Raw genomic sequence first — 15,908 nt, forward strand, 5'->3', positions numbered from 1 at the left:
CTATGTAGACAATGAATAAAAAATAATAGATAAAAGAACCATGCGAACCTCTACAAGCCAATCGATTAAAATCCCCCTCATACTTTTGGTGATATCTTGCTGTATTGTTTCCATAAAACTGGCATGTCGCCTTCTGTCAAGCTGTCAAAACAAAACAAAAAAAAAATCCAGTTTTCACACAGAGGAACAGAGGATAGAAAAATGAAAGCTCAAAGCCACCAACACTGTGTGCAATCTCTATGTTGGAAACGAAATGAGCGCAACAGATCACATGCATTTCAATAGGTTTGTGATTTTTTCTTGCGCCAAGAATTGCACTGAGTCCAAATACCATTGTAGCTTAGCACAGCACTGCATTACCATTCATAAATCAACCAATTATTTATGTTTCTAATTAGTTAAAGCTTATGACAGACTAGTAACTATACCAGAACACAGCGCTATATCACAAAAGGCTTAGACAGACTAAAAATAATAGCTTCAAAATGGTTTTTTTTCTTAGGTGCCACCTCCTTTAAGAGAACCTTTTGTGCCTTTATAAAGATGAGATGGGTACAACTTCACTTCACAATTCAGCTTAATGTATTTTATGCGAGGGGCTGTCCACCTGAGTAATATATCAGACTAGGGCAGCTGGTATAAGGAACAGAAATTTGTTTTACATGTTTCGTACTAAAGATGAAGTTGTAACCTATCCCACTTGAATACATTATGTTCTCTGCCCACAACATCTATAAATAGTTTTCATTTTAGTATCAAAAGACTATATTTGAACCGAAAAATTCCGGTTATGTTCCCTTTGCATGTATTCCACACTATGGAAAGGAACCACCTCTAATATCCTTTAGGACTGATCTATCACAAAAAAAAGAAGGCTACAACAACAACAACAAAGCCTTTTCCCACTAAGTGGGGTCGGCTATATGAATCCTAGAACGCCATTGCGCTCGGTTTTGTGTCATGTCCTCCGTTAGATCCAAGTACTCTAAGTCTTTTCTTAAGGTCTCTTCCAAAGTTTTCCTAGGTCTTCCTCTACCCCTTCGGCCCTGAACCTCTGTCCCGTGGTCACATCTTCGAACCGGAGCGTCAGTAGGCCTTCTTTGCACATGTCCAAACCACCGTAACCGATTTTCTCTCCTCTTTCCTTCAATTTTGGCTACTCCTACTTTATCTCGGATATCCTCATTCCTAATCTTATCCTTTCTCGTGTGCCCACACATCCAACGAAGCATCCTCATCTCCACTACACCTACGTGTTGATGCTTCACCGCCCAACATTCTATGCCATACAGCATTACCGGCTTTATTGCCGTCCTATAAAATTTTCCCTTGAGCTTCAGTGGCCTACGACGGTCACACAACACGCCGGATACACTCTTCCACTTCATCCATCTAGCTTGTATTCTATGGGTGAGATCTCTATCAAATTCTCCGTTCTTTTGCAAGATAGATCCTAGGTAGCGAAAACGGTCGCTCTTTGTTATTTCCTGATCTCCGATCCTCACCCCTAACTCATTTTGGCCTCCGTTTGCCCTGAACTTGCACTCCATATATTCTGTCTTTGATCGGCTTAGGCGAGGACCTTTAGATTCCAACACTTCTCTCCAAAGGTTAAGCTTCGCGTTTACCCCTTCCTGCGTTTCATCTATCAACACTATATCGTTTGCGAAAAGCATACACCAAAGAATATCATCTTAAATATTAAGTTTGTGATCTTCGCTAGATTGCTCCGGTCATTAGTGTGGATAAGTATGTAAATGGATAGAGACAGGAAACAAACACAAGATGTACGTGGTTCACCCAGATTGGCTACGTCCACGGAGTAGAGAAGTTCTCATTAATTGTGAAGGGTTTACACAGTATATAGGTTCAAGCTCTCCTTTAGTGAGTACAAGTGAATGATTTAGTACAAATGACATTAGGAAATATTGTGGAAGAATGATCTCGTAATCACGAAACTTTTAAGTACCGAAGTGTGGTATCGTCTTCACTTGCCTTATCTGTCTCATAGGTAGATGTGGTATCTTCTTTGAAAGTACTCTTCCTCCCTCCAAGGGTGGTATCTTTAACTGGTGGAGATGCACAAGGTAATGTATCAATTTCACTTGACGCTTACTTGTAGTTTCAGGCTTGGTCAAGCGCGATACAAACCATGTAGTAGGAGTCCCCCAAGTCGCCGAGCTAGGGGATCTGCTGAAAGAGGTGACAGACAAGGTAAGCAATCAGAGCTCCAAGCAATCAGTCCCAGATCAGAAGTTTTGATTTCGAGTTCCGGCTGTTTGTTATCCTTCTCCTTATCTTGCAGGTAGCATGAAGGATAAAGAGAAGAAAAGGAGAAAAGGTGATATGAGATACTTTTGCTTTTGAAGAAGTAACTTTCCACAAGCTTATTCTTGAACTGGGCTGGAGGGTTTTCTTGTTTCCACCAGAGTATAAGGCCGACTGGAGAATTTGAGGGTCAAAACAAGTCCATCAAATCTAGAGTACGTTCGACCCTGCTGATATGGGATACTTTTGCTGTTGACAAAGTAGTGGATGTATCGGCACGTGTTTTGTTGCACTTGTCTCCACATGCTTCCTTGTATCCTTCTCACTTGCCCTATTTGTTCCTCAAGCAGATGTGGTATCTTCTCGGGAAGCATAAGATGTTGAAGATGAGTACTCGAGAGCAATGGGGTTCCAGGCAGTCAGTTCCGGACTGGAAGCTTGATTCCAAGTGCTGACTGATTGCTCTCTTTCTCCTTGTCTTGCAGGTAAGAACAAGGCCAAAGGAAAAGACAGGAAAAAAGCATGATATGGGATACTCTTGCTTTTAACCCTGATGATATGAGATATTCTTGCTCTAGTGTAGCTTGTTTGCAGAGGTATTCTCGGGGGGAAAGAAAGCTGAGTATTTCGAGAGGCTTCGTTGGGAGTGCCCTCTCAGATATGAGGAAGGGTTGAGCATTTTTGCAGGTCTGCCTGTCCGTTGAGGATGGAGGTCGACATATATAGGAGTCTCCTTAACAAGGAGTAATACTATTCTTTTACCCTGCTTGGTCATAGCACGGTAGTGGGAGCTGCCAGCTTCACGTGTTTAAACTCTGTCAGAGCACTTTGAAAAAGTGGTCTGTAGTATCTGGAAAGCTGATGTTACGTGTGAAGATTACAGACAAGCTTTATCCAAGGAGATCTGGCTCTCGAAGTTGAGAAAGCGATGTGAGGATTACAGACAAGCTTTATCTAAGGGGTGCCTCTTCGGTTTTCGAACAAGCAATCCTGTCGGAGATCTGTCTCTCAAGATTCGGAGAACAGTGCCTCTTCGATTTTTGAGAAAGCAATCCTGCTAGGAGTCTGGCTCTCGAGATTCGGAGAGCGGTGTCTCGTCGTTTTTTGAGAAAGTAATCGTGTTGGGAGTCTGGCTCTCGAGATTCGGAGGACGGTGCCTCTTTGATCTTGAAGCAAGCAATCTTGTTGGGAGTGTTTTCTCGAATGTGAGTAAAGGTTAGGCCTGTTTGCTAGTCTACCTTGCCACGGAGCACAGAGGTTGACCCACAGGGACTTTCCAATTATCCAGCAATGGTCCTGTTCCTTTACCCTTGTGGGTAATAATATGGTAGCTAGACCTTCAAAATTTATGTGTCTAAACTTTGTTAGTGCTGTTTCTTTGCTATTCTTTTACCCTTCTTGGTCATAGCGATGTAATGGGAGCTGTAAGCTTCACGTGTCTAAACTTTGTCAGAGATTTTTGGCAAAGTTATCTGTGGTACCCGTGAGCTGATGTTGCGTGTGGAAAGTGAATGATTGAACAGTAACATTCACGTGCTTTCTACTTCACTAGAAATCTTCGATAGAATGCCCGTAATTTCCGCAAAGTTGAGTGTGCATGTGACAGGTGCTGGCAAGGCTGAAAAAGCAGGTGCCTCTTCGATTTCTGAGATCGGCCCTCGTGGTCTCTGAGCAGCCCAGCTTTTGAGAAAGTAAGCGCCTTTTCGATTTCTGCGATCGACCTTCGTGGTCTTTGAGCAGCCCAGCTTTTGAGAAAGCAAACGCCTCTTCGATTCCTGAGATCGGCCCTCGTGGTCTCTGAGCAGCCCAACTTTTGAGAAAGCAAACGCCTTTTCGATTTCTGAGCAGGCGCCTCTTCGATTTCTGAAGCTCCATCGAGTGCGGATTTTTATAGAGGTTGGTATTAAGTTCCAAAGCACACTTGAATCTCCACCAGTAGAAGCTCCCTTCTTGCATTTCTAAGATCTTGATTTGTCCGACTTCTTTTCTCTTCAACACCTTTGAAAATGTCTGGCCCCTCCGACCGTCGTTTTGACTTGAACCTTGTTGAAGAGGCAGCCACGCCTTCTCCAGACAACATATGGCGCCCATCCTTCGTATCCCCTACTGGTCCTCTTACCGTTGGGGATTCCGTGATGAAGAATGATATGACCGCTGCGGTGGTGGCCAGGAACTTTCTCACTCCCAAAGATAACAGACTACTTTCCAAACGGTCTGATGAGTTGGCTGTTAAGGATTCTCTGGCTCTCAATGTTCAGTGTGCAGGTTCTGTGTCTAATATGGCCCAACGCCTATTTGCTCGAACCCGCCAAATTGAATCAGTGGCGGCTGAAGTGATGAGTCTCAAACAGGAGATTAGAGGGCTCAAGCATGAGAATAAACAGTTGCACCGGCTCGCTCATGACTATGCTACAAACATGAAGAGGAAGCTTGACCAGATGAAGGAATCTGATGGTCAGATTTTACATGATCATCAGAGGTTTGTGGGTTTGTTCCAAAGGCATTTATTGCCTTCGTCTTTTAGGGCTGTACCGTGTAATGAAGCTCCAAATGATCAACCTCCGATGCCTCCTCCTTTTAGGGTGTTGTCCAGTACTGAGGCTCCGAATGATCCCCCTCCGGTGCCTTCTCTTTCTGGGGCTCTGCCGACTGCTGAGACTTCTTCTAAGCAACCTTTGTGAAGGCTCTCTCTTGTTTGTTTATTTTGACTCGTGTATATGTACATATTTGTAACTTCTTAGAGATATCAATAAATAAGCTTTGTTTCATTTCAACATATTGTGTTAAATACACCAAAGCCTTCTTCACTAAGTTCTTTGAATTTTTCTTTTGTTGAAGCTTGTATGTTGAAGCTTTGTGAGTGGAGCATGTAGGTTGAGGTAGTGTTCCCTTAATTTCCCGGGTGGGGAAAACTTCTCGATTAGAGACTTGAAAAATCCAAGTCACTGAGTCAGGTCGGCTATATGAATCTTAGAACGCCATTGTGCTCGATCCTGTGTCATGTCCTCCGTTAGATCCAAGTACTCTAAGTCTTTTCTTAGAGTCTCTTCCAAAGTTTTCCTAGGTCTTCCTCTACCCCTTCGGCCCTGAACCTCTGTCCCGTAGTCGCATCTTCTAACCGGAGCGTCAGTAGGCCTTCTTTGCACATGTCCAAACCACCATAACCGATTTTCTCTCAGTTTTCCTTCAATTTCGGCTACTCCTACTTTACCTCGGATATCCTCATTCCTAATCTTATCCTTTCTCGTGTGCCCACACATCCAACGAAGCATCCTCATCTCCGCTACACCCATTTTGTGTACGTGTTGGTGCTTCACCGCCCAACATTCTGTGCCATACAGCATCGCCAGCCTTATTGCCGTCCTATAAAATTTTCCCTTAAGCTTCAGTGGCATACGACGATCACACAACACACCGGATGCACTCTTCCACTTCATCCATCCAGCTTGTATTCTATGGTTGAGATCTCCATCTAAAGGAATAAAAATGTTTTAACCTATACAAGGCATTGGTGTGAAAATTATATTGACACACAAATTAAACCCTATTGATGACAATTGTAGTATTTAAGCAAGTAGGGATCGTTCTAGACCGGGGATTAACTAGGGATGCTAATCAACACAAATAAGACTCAAAAACACTAAACTAGACTCTATAGACTCAAAACTAACTTTAAAACACTAAAAACAGCAAGAAACAATAAAAAAGACTCAATTCTAGACCTAACAAGTGATTTGGACGAAAATAGAACTTCAAAGACTCAAAAGACTTAAAAGAAACAAGTTTTGACTCTAAAAACAAGATTTAAAAGCAAGAGGTTTGGTTTTGACGAATTTACTTTTAAAACAGAAACTTTGAAAACAAACTTGACAAAAACGATTTGATGGAAATTAAGATGGTGAAAGGCTAGTTAGAGGGTTCCTTCTCCACATATGAAACATATGCATACGACTCGATTTCCAGTTACTCTTTCAACAAACCATGAATGACAATGCCCCAAATTAACTAGATTGCACCAATTAATTCTCAGATTTCCCTAGATTCATTGAATTGAATGGAATACGCATTACAACCAAATTATTCTTATCAAGGACCTAACTATGGAATACCCATGATAGAGACACATATCAAAGATCATTAAGTTCAATGGAAATCATAAGCATTGACGAGGCATTCATAACTATGGAATACGCATGTTACTCTTGCCAAGGATTTACTTAACACAATCGTGACTAGCGACTTTTACTACTTATGAATATAAGTTAATAACGATTAGGTGAAATTCCCTTATACTCTAGCATCAAATTCATGCATGCAAACTAAGTGTCGACCCTCAATCAACATACATAAACATGTTATCAATCAAATAGATAAGTAAACCACATTCACGATTTATGAAATCATAACTGGAGAAAATCAAGTCATATAAAACATATGATCATGGCTTTGAATTCCCCTCTAACTATAAAGAAATTAGTTCCTCATGCTCGCAAATAAACAAAGATAATTAAATTTAAACATTGACATAAAGATAGAAAACACCTAGAAACGCTCCAACAATCCAAGCTCCTTGAATGGCATGCACGGCTCCAAGAGTCTCCTTCCTTCTCCTTTGCAAACTCACGGCACAAGAGGGATGTTTGGGTGAATGGTGTAGTGAAAATATGGTAGAGGGTGGTGAATGATTTGTGCAGCAAGGGATGGTATTTATAGGCTGAAATTCGCAGCCCCTATGTAGCAAAGGAAAAGGATTTAAAGGCCTAATTTGTATAGGACAATAACACACAATCCTTGAAGGAAAAGGCTAAGGCTTTTAGAAACCAAGGGGGAAAGGAATAATCAGGTTTCTAGAAGTTCTAGAAAGGTTTGGGGCGTCACTTTTGTAGGACAAGGGATAAGGCCTTCTAGAAAGGTTGTTTTGTGGCTGATTTCTAGAAAAAACAAGGGATAAGGTGTGGCACCTTTGTAGGAAGGGATAAGGCTTCTAGAAATCAGGTTTTAAGTCTCCAAATAGGAAAAGAAATCCCTTTTGTAGCTGAAATATAGGTAGATTAGGATTAGGATAAGATAGGATAGGATAAGGTTATGGATAATGTTTTGGATAAGGTGTCTTCACTTGAGCTGATTCTTTGGCTTTAACTTCCCTTCTTCAAGTAGGAAACCTTGTTTGAGTAGGAAACTTCAATCTTCTAGGAATCCAACTTCACTTAGGAATCATTCTTCAACTAGGAATCCTTCCTCAACTAGGAATCCATGCTTGACTAGGATTTCATCTTCAATTAAGCACTTTCCCACTTCAATTAGGAAACTTTGCATCTTCAAGTCTTCAACTTTGAAACACATTCCTAGCTTCTTCAATCCTTCAAATTCGTCCATTCTTTGTGCTCCACATGCATGAGCTCCATTCTAGCTCAATTTTGCTCCAAAATGCTCCAAATTGCATCTTTTTGCTTACTTTGTCCTTAAAAACCTGAAAACACATAAAACTAGCTTAAAAGACGACTTTAACTAAGAAAACACCATAAAAGTGCATAAGAACTAGCTAACTAAGGCGCATAAATATGCTCCTATCAGGCATTCCTCTAAACAAAACAACATTCTTATGAATAATACAGCTTCTCGGGAATCATGTATCAGATATTCATATGTATCTGAAGTGCACTATGTCATTGTGGTTTCAGGTAGTTATGCTTGTTAAACAAAATAATTTGCTGCACATCATCTTTATATATAACCGAGTCGCTTAGGTATCCAATTGTTTAATTAACCATTATAATGTATTTAGAATGAAATACTGGTGCTACTAGAAAGGGAACTGGTGTACATATAAAAATAATATCGACACTCAACGACACAAACCTCTGCAACACTTGAATGGTTATAGATATCAGGGGCATAGAGGCTACACAAAAGAGGATCCTTGTAATCCGCATCAATGTTAACAATATGCTGGTTGCTTGACGTAACCATGTCTGCTGAAAGACTACCATTATCTGCTGCAACAATTTAATGCTAAAGGTCATAAAGTACTGCACACCAAAGCCATAGAATATCCTTAAAAGAAACATTATCATTTGACATCTAGCACCCAAAGTAGCTCAGAAAAGTATTGTATTGCTTTGACATGGGTCAACTGTCTTCAGAATGACAGAGCCATATAAGGTTAGCACACACGGTGAAGCATAATATTAGCAAAGGAAAAGATGTATAGAATGCTTATTTGTAAATCATATTGAAACACAACTTCTTTTCTTCTTTCTAATTGTTATCTAATAACTGGTTTAATTGTCAAGGACTTTTCCATACTCCCATTTTATCTTCAGTTTTTATTCTTCTGAAACCAAGTCAGCTATAACTGGCATGAACAGAAGCAGTACACAATCAAACCTTCTAGTATGTTTACAAGGGGCTTGTTGCTTGTAGTTACGAGCATTTACCCTTGCACCCCGAGGTCGTAGGTTCAATCCCCTCCCTCCCTCAATATTGCTGTTTAAAAAATATAAACATTCTGGTTTATATTTGTTTAAGCTTTTAGCGTGGATTTGTATTTACAGTAAAAATATGATTTTGTTTTATTGTAGTGGTTACTGCATATGGCCTCATTCCTAATAGGAGAAACAACCAGATATTTGATCATGAATCCTCCTCATATAAAGCCTTCCAAGCTCATATAGCCCTTAAGCCCCTTAGTACATAAGAACTACGGAATTATGGTCTAATCACATCTAATCAGAAAAGTGACGTCTAATGATGCTATTTATCAGCCTATTATCCTTTGTGCATTATGAGTAAGTGAAACGGAAATAAAGGGGCCACAAGAAAGGGTGTGGACACATTTCATGCTTCAAAACTGACATACATTGATATACAAACTCCTATCTAGTGCTACTCTTTTGTTGCATTTCAACTCAAGTTTGCAATGATTTGTCATGTTTGGAAAAGAGAAAACTAAAGAAATGCAAACCTTTATACGAAGGGCTTTGGAATTTTGGAGCCACTCCAGAAATCTGATTCTCCAACTGATCAATATCTTTCACATCCTAAGTTGACCTCATAAATCTGTTGCCATCTTCCAAATTAATTGTACACCAAAATTCGTCTGATTTAAGTTCTAGTTTGACTGTTCCGTCCAAAACCTCGGTTTTTGAATCTCCAGCAACGGAAGAGGCCATTTCCATCAGCTTTGCCTGACCCTTTTTAGTTGGCTTATTGTTCTTAGCCTGCATTAATTAGAGGCAGAATTCAGATTCTTGAGCAGAGAAATAAAAAAGCGCAAAGCCGTCATGATGTGTATATATAATTATATATACACAGACATATATGCTTACTAAACCTTGCTACAAGATAGTGACAAGTGACAAGTGGAAATTAATTCTGGAAACGGTCCTTCATGCTTACTATGTTATGAAAAATTAAAAGAATAGCAAGTCATCTCTTTTTCTCAGCCTTCTAAAATTGCTTAACATTCTGAAAACTAAAGTTAGCCGTACACTAGCATAAACCAAGCGTATCATTGTATTTCCACAACATTTAAGAGGAAACCTGAATACTTATTATGAAAAAAATCTAACTAACCGGCTATTGACCTTAATTTTAGTTGCATTGAAGCAGTTTGCATATGAAGGTTTACAGAAAGCATTGGTCGCATCCTGAAGTACTGCCCTCCTCTTGCGTTGGATACATGCATTACCAGTAGCGTTTGTAATGTTCTCATCCGTGGCAGCTCTCTTTGAATTTGTCTGCAAAGCCTGCTTCTGACTCTGTTGTGAGGGTATTTTAGGTGGGGGAATATGTCCAGATGTATGAAGTGAAGCAGCTCGAACACGTGTTATTCTACCAGGAAGTTCTCTAACATGTGCAGTGACTGTATTTTCTCTCTTCATGTTTGCTGGGCTGAGATACAAACAGCTCACCACATCAAATGGAACCAATCAATGTGACCTGCAACAAAATCAGGACAAAGTAAATTCAAGAACAAGCTGAGTAAAGAGCATACAACAACAGCTATGCAGATCATGAAAATCAGAAAGTACGACATTCATAAGAAAATCTCCAGATATGTTGTAATGCTACTTCAAAATGCAACTCATGAATTTGAAGACCATGATAAGCTTGCAAAAAGTAAATCAACAAAGGCCATTTTCTAATACAGTTGAACAGTGCACTTTGATTGTGGAAACAAAGTTATTCGAACAGAAGTGAATGAAATTTGAAATTATACAATTGAAATAAAGTTAATCGTACAGTACACAAGATCGCATCCGTATCAGGATATAAGAAATCTTTTTAGTGATGATCAACTATCATAGAAGTCAAAGTCCCAAATGATCTTCCTAAATAAGCTCCCAAAGTGCCAAATTACATGGACAATTATTAAATTAACCATTTTTGTCATAAGTACAGATCAATGGGAAATATTTGGTTCAGCTTACACCAAAATATTTATTGAAATTTAAAATGACAGACATAACTTTGGAAAACCATCATGTCAAGATTTATTCTGAAAGAACAAAAAAAAAAAAAAAAACTCAATGTTCAATGGATTTCATTCAGACTAGTACATTGGGCACAATAATCAAACTATGAAATGAGATGTAAGGAAAATATAGGGAAAAGCATGACTAATAGTTCAAATTATTCAGCCCATAAATTCGCTTCTAGAGACAAACTACAATCTGGAATTTTTAAATTTCAGCTACTCAGATCAGATAGAAGTGGGATCAAAACAGATAAAAGGACTCAAAAACTGAGCTCTTGATTTTTACCCACAAATTCTCAGGAATCAAGCAAAAGCATCGAGCTGAGTTCATCTAGTTCCAGGTAAAATCATTTTTTGCTATCAACCCAATTTTCAAAATTTCAGGATCTCCAAATTTAACAGAGAAAGTTGACACATTGACCTGTTTGATTCCCAAGAAAATGGGAGAACCCCAAAAGAAAATATGACCCAAATTGGAACTTTTCTTCTTCTTCTTCTTTTTTTTTTTATAGAAAATCCCAAATAGAAGATGTAAAACCCAGTTTTTATCAAGGTTCTAAAAAACGCTAGGCGCTAGTCGGGCGGCGGGCTAGCGCCTAGCGCCTAGGCGGCTAGGCGGGGTTTAGGCGGGCGCCTAGGCGGATTTAAGTAAATTTCTTATATATTTTATGAATTAATTAAATTTACTATATCAAATATAAATAATTATTGATTAATATGTTATTTCTTATTAAAGAACATATATATGTGAATGTTTTATGTACATATATGATATGCTTTCTTAGAAAAAAAATTATCTAAATAATTTATAATTTATATAAAATTTATATACACACACAATATATATAACAAATTTTTAAAAATATAAAAAACCCACGTGGTGGTTTTTATTATTAAAACCATCAACCTTTTCGCATCACATGTCCACATGTCCACCTTGGGTGGTTTTCATTATTAAAACCACTACAGTCCATGGTTTTCTTCATTAAAACCATCAGCTTTTGGCTGTAAACTTGGATTTGAGATCCACTCCCCGCACCACTACATTTGAAATGTCGCTCTCTCTCTCTCTCTCTCTCTCTCTCTCTCTCTCTCTCTCTCTCTCTCTCTCTCTCTTCGCACTCTCTCCTCTCATCTTCACAGATGAGCTCCACTTCTCTGATTGCTCTGCCAGCAACATTTTTTCTTCCTTCATCTTCAGTTCACAGAGACGAGCTCCACTTCTTCGATTGCTCCGCCCAATTCTCCATCGTCTTCTCCGCCTAATTCCCCATCTTCTTGCCCTGCAAAATTTCCCAAAACATATTCTAGCACAGCGAAGATCCTTGAAAACGTTGCTGGCTCCGGTGAAGAAATCCGAAGAGTCCAGGTCAAATTTTTCGTTTTTTTTTTCCAGCAATTGCCTAGTTCACCGCCGAGACCGCCGAGACCGCCTAGCTCGCCGCCGCGACCACCCAGCCCGCCCAGCCCGCCCAGTCGGCATCCTAGACACCGCCTAATACCCTTGCCGATTTATTGAACGTTTTTGGAAAAATCGCGGCGGCGGTCCGACGCCTAGCGCCTAGGCGGCCGCCTTGACCGCGTTTTAGAACACTGGTTTTTATTAAGTGGAAATTTTCATTTCTTTCGAGTTTTTATCCCAAAAATTGAAAAATTAAAGAGAAGGATTCTTGAAACATTGATTTAATTCCTTTTTCGTTCCCACATTTTCTCACTAACCAAACATACATTGGGCGCACAGAACAATGTCAACCGACCCAAAACTTGAAGAATTTAAAAAATGGAAACAAACCCAGAAACCCTAATCGATTCATCTCCAGAACTAAACAAAAAAATTGAGGAAACCCATGATTACATACACAAAGTTTGATATGCATAGATGAACACATTGCATTGTTAGGCTGAAGATTGACCTAAAGAAATGAATCTCTCTCTCTATCCTAAAAGTTCCAAAGGCCTCCAGAGAGAGGAGAGAGAAAGCTCTGAGCTTGAGAGAGAGCGGGATTAGGCACAATTTGAAAATATGACACGGAAGCAGAGTGAAGGTGGTTGTTGTTGTTGGTTAATAATAAAGTTTAATGGAAAAATTAAATTGGGAAAATGAAAACTGATTGAATAGTAAATAAATTATATTAAATTAATCATTTATCTCCAAAGGGTTTTGACTGGTTTGACTGGAAAAGGCAAAAAGACATTGGGGTTTAACTTTGTTTAATTTCTTTTGATTTTTGATTTAGTTGAGATTTTCTGCCTTATATAGTTGAGTTGAGATATGGTAGTTTTTGTGGTGAGATTTCAAATTTAATTGTTGTGTGATGGCAATTCAAACTGTTAAATTCAATAACTGTGGATAACCGCATGAAGAGAACGAATTTGAAAATGAAAATTCAATTATTATTCGGATATGGAAAAAAACCAAAAATATTATTCGTTAAAGTTTCAAATTTAATTGCTGTCACAAATGGTACATTTTACCATTAACCTGTTGGAACTTGGAAGATAGATTTTCCACTTTGGTAAAATTTGGCGCGTTCAAAACTTCAGAATTTGTATTTGGAATTTGAAAGGATTTTAAGGTCAAAGTGAGAAGTGAGTGAGGAGAAGGATGGTGACATGATGTGGTTGTCCTATGTTTTTTATTGGGAAATCGCAGTAGGATACATGAAATTCCAATAATGCCTCTCTGGTAGTAGGAATAAAATAGGCTTATTATATTAACACCTCACAAATTGTTAAATAAACTTCACTTACTTAATACATCCCATATTTACTTTTTCAATTAAAAATTATCTTAATACACCTCACTTCCTTCCTCATAATACCCTCACACCCCATGTTCTTAATATACATTTTACATTTTCTACACACACCCCACATTTTTTTATACATCCCACATTTCTCAAATCTTATAACACTCATTTTTAATTTTGCCGAATGATTTCAAACTATATGAACTTTAGTTTGCCGAATGATTTCAAATTGAATGATTTAAAAAAAAATGTTAGACTCATTTGAACATTTTTCAATAACAATAATAATGATTTCAAAGCTTTTGAAACACCGATTTCGTGTTCCATTCGTCAAAAATAATTTTTCTCAATCAACATGTTTATAGTTTCATTGCTTAGGGTTTTATTCAACAATGGAGAATGAGAGGGATTTTAATAGTTGAAATAAATAAATAATACGTTAAAAGAGATTTGTAGTGTATTTATAAAAATTTTATTATTTTTTAAACCTAATAAGGTCAAAATTATTATTACATAGTAGAGTAAATAAGTCATTAATATTAAATTTTAATGTGGGGTGCATTCAACATTTTGTGTGGTGCTAATATAAAAAACCATAAAATATTGAAACTCGACTCATGTGCATGGTTATTGAAGGAAAATTTAATAGAATTTAACTTAAGATAGGTTGACAACAAAAATTCTTAGAAAAACTAATGAAAAGGGTTTGAAAACTTTGAGTTTTAACGACAATGACAAAATAAAGTGAACAGTATCGGGAACTTTTCGTTAAAATTCCCAAAATTCTTTAGGTGGCAAATGCATACGTAAAAAGTCCAAGTAGTGTTTATGCAAGTGGTGTGGTTATGGCGTCATGATGGTGGTAGTGTATGTGGAAGTGGTGGTAGTGGCAATAGCAACATGGTGCTGGTGGTGGTGTTGGCAGCATGGTAGTGGAGCACTGGCAGCATAGTGGTGAAAGTGCTGAGGAGGATGGTGGTGGTAGATCATCACCTAAGAATAGAAAACAAAAATTCATCAAAATCTTGAGGCAGTGGCTAAATTTGTGATTGCCCAAAATACTGGTGTACCTGTGTCTACCTTATGAGGGAACATACAAGGTTACATGTGATTAATGTATTTTTATTGTACAAACATCATAATCGAAACTTTTTGTTTTCGTTATTATCATCTAAAGATCATGTGGAAAAAAATCATAAAATTTAAATATCGTTTAGTTTTACATGCATGTCAAAAAGTTCCTCACGAATCGTGATGAGCTGTCCATTTTTTTGACATTTAAGTGCACTTTGATTTTTATAAACTCAATTAAAGTGCTTAATGAACACTCCTAATTTCTATGGACTTTTATAAATTCCTTTAAAATCGATTTAGTGGTATTCCTTTGTATGTGAGAAGTCTTAAATTTGAATCCTGTGAATTTCAAAGTTTGTTTATTCCCTCACCCCTTAATGTAAATATACCGTCTATAAAAAAAAATCCTTTAAAATCCTAATTAAATGTTCTTAAATTTAATTAACTCATTTTAAATTTTAATTGAACTGATAAAGTCTTTTAAAATCCTTAAAAATTTCAAGTATTCACCCTAAACAGAAATGGCAGTGCATGAAAAAAATGACACACATTACAAGTGATTCCAATGTTTGTTGTGTTTCTTCCGAGTGCAAATGTATGGTTAGTATAATAGTATAAGTAAGGGTATCGAAACACAATGACTGATTGGACCTCTATAAAATAGTAGCCTTGAAAGAACCCTAACTAAAGAATGAAAGTAACAAATTGAAAATAGTTTTTATGGTGTAACGAGTATAACTTAAAATGCGAGAAGAATGTAGCAGCGAATGATATGTTTGATTGAGAAACAATGAGTATGAGACCAGGGATTTCAAATTCACCATTACAAAACCACTTCCATGTTTATAAAGTTAAGTCGTATTCAACTACCAACATGTTTCCAGAGTTCGTTTTACATATATATGATCAACCATATGATGTGGGGTTTTGATCAAATTTTCTCCTAATCTACAACCTAATTGGGATGTTCAACTTTGGTTCCAAATTAAGAGTATTTAGCATGCAAGAAAACGTTAAAGAACCTAAGAAAATACATGGCAGGATGTTTGCATACCATCCTCTTCTTTCATTCACATGTCTACCAAGATTAAGCATGATGTTAATTTACTATATTCTTGATTAAATAATCTGTAGGTAACCCTAATGGTGATCAAACATTAAAATTAACAAACAAATTTAACAATAGATTCAATGAATGAAACAATAGACGAATTGATGAATTGAATACTTTAACATAAAAACATGGGTGAATTGTGCAAGCCTACATCGAAATCCCTAGCTATGAATTTACTTACACATCATGTTCATAGAGATGAAATTGGAAATACACAACATGA

The 15,908-nt window shown here is 37.8% G+C and overlaps 1 pseudogene; it reads right to left on the minus strand.

Annotated features, from left to right (window-relative positions):
* On the minus strand, positions 1–10,271 carry LOC126633875 (cyclin-A2-4-like; annotated as a pseudogene).
* Positions 10,272–15,908: the final 5,637 nt, after the last annotated feature.

Source organism: Malus sylvestris, chromosome 9 (assembly GCF_916048215.2).
Source record: "Malus sylvestris chromosome 9, drMalSylv7.2, whole genome shotgun sequence".
Taxonomy (NCBI): domain Eukaryota; kingdom Viridiplantae; phylum Streptophyta; class Magnoliopsida; order Rosales; family Rosaceae; genus Malus; species Malus sylvestris.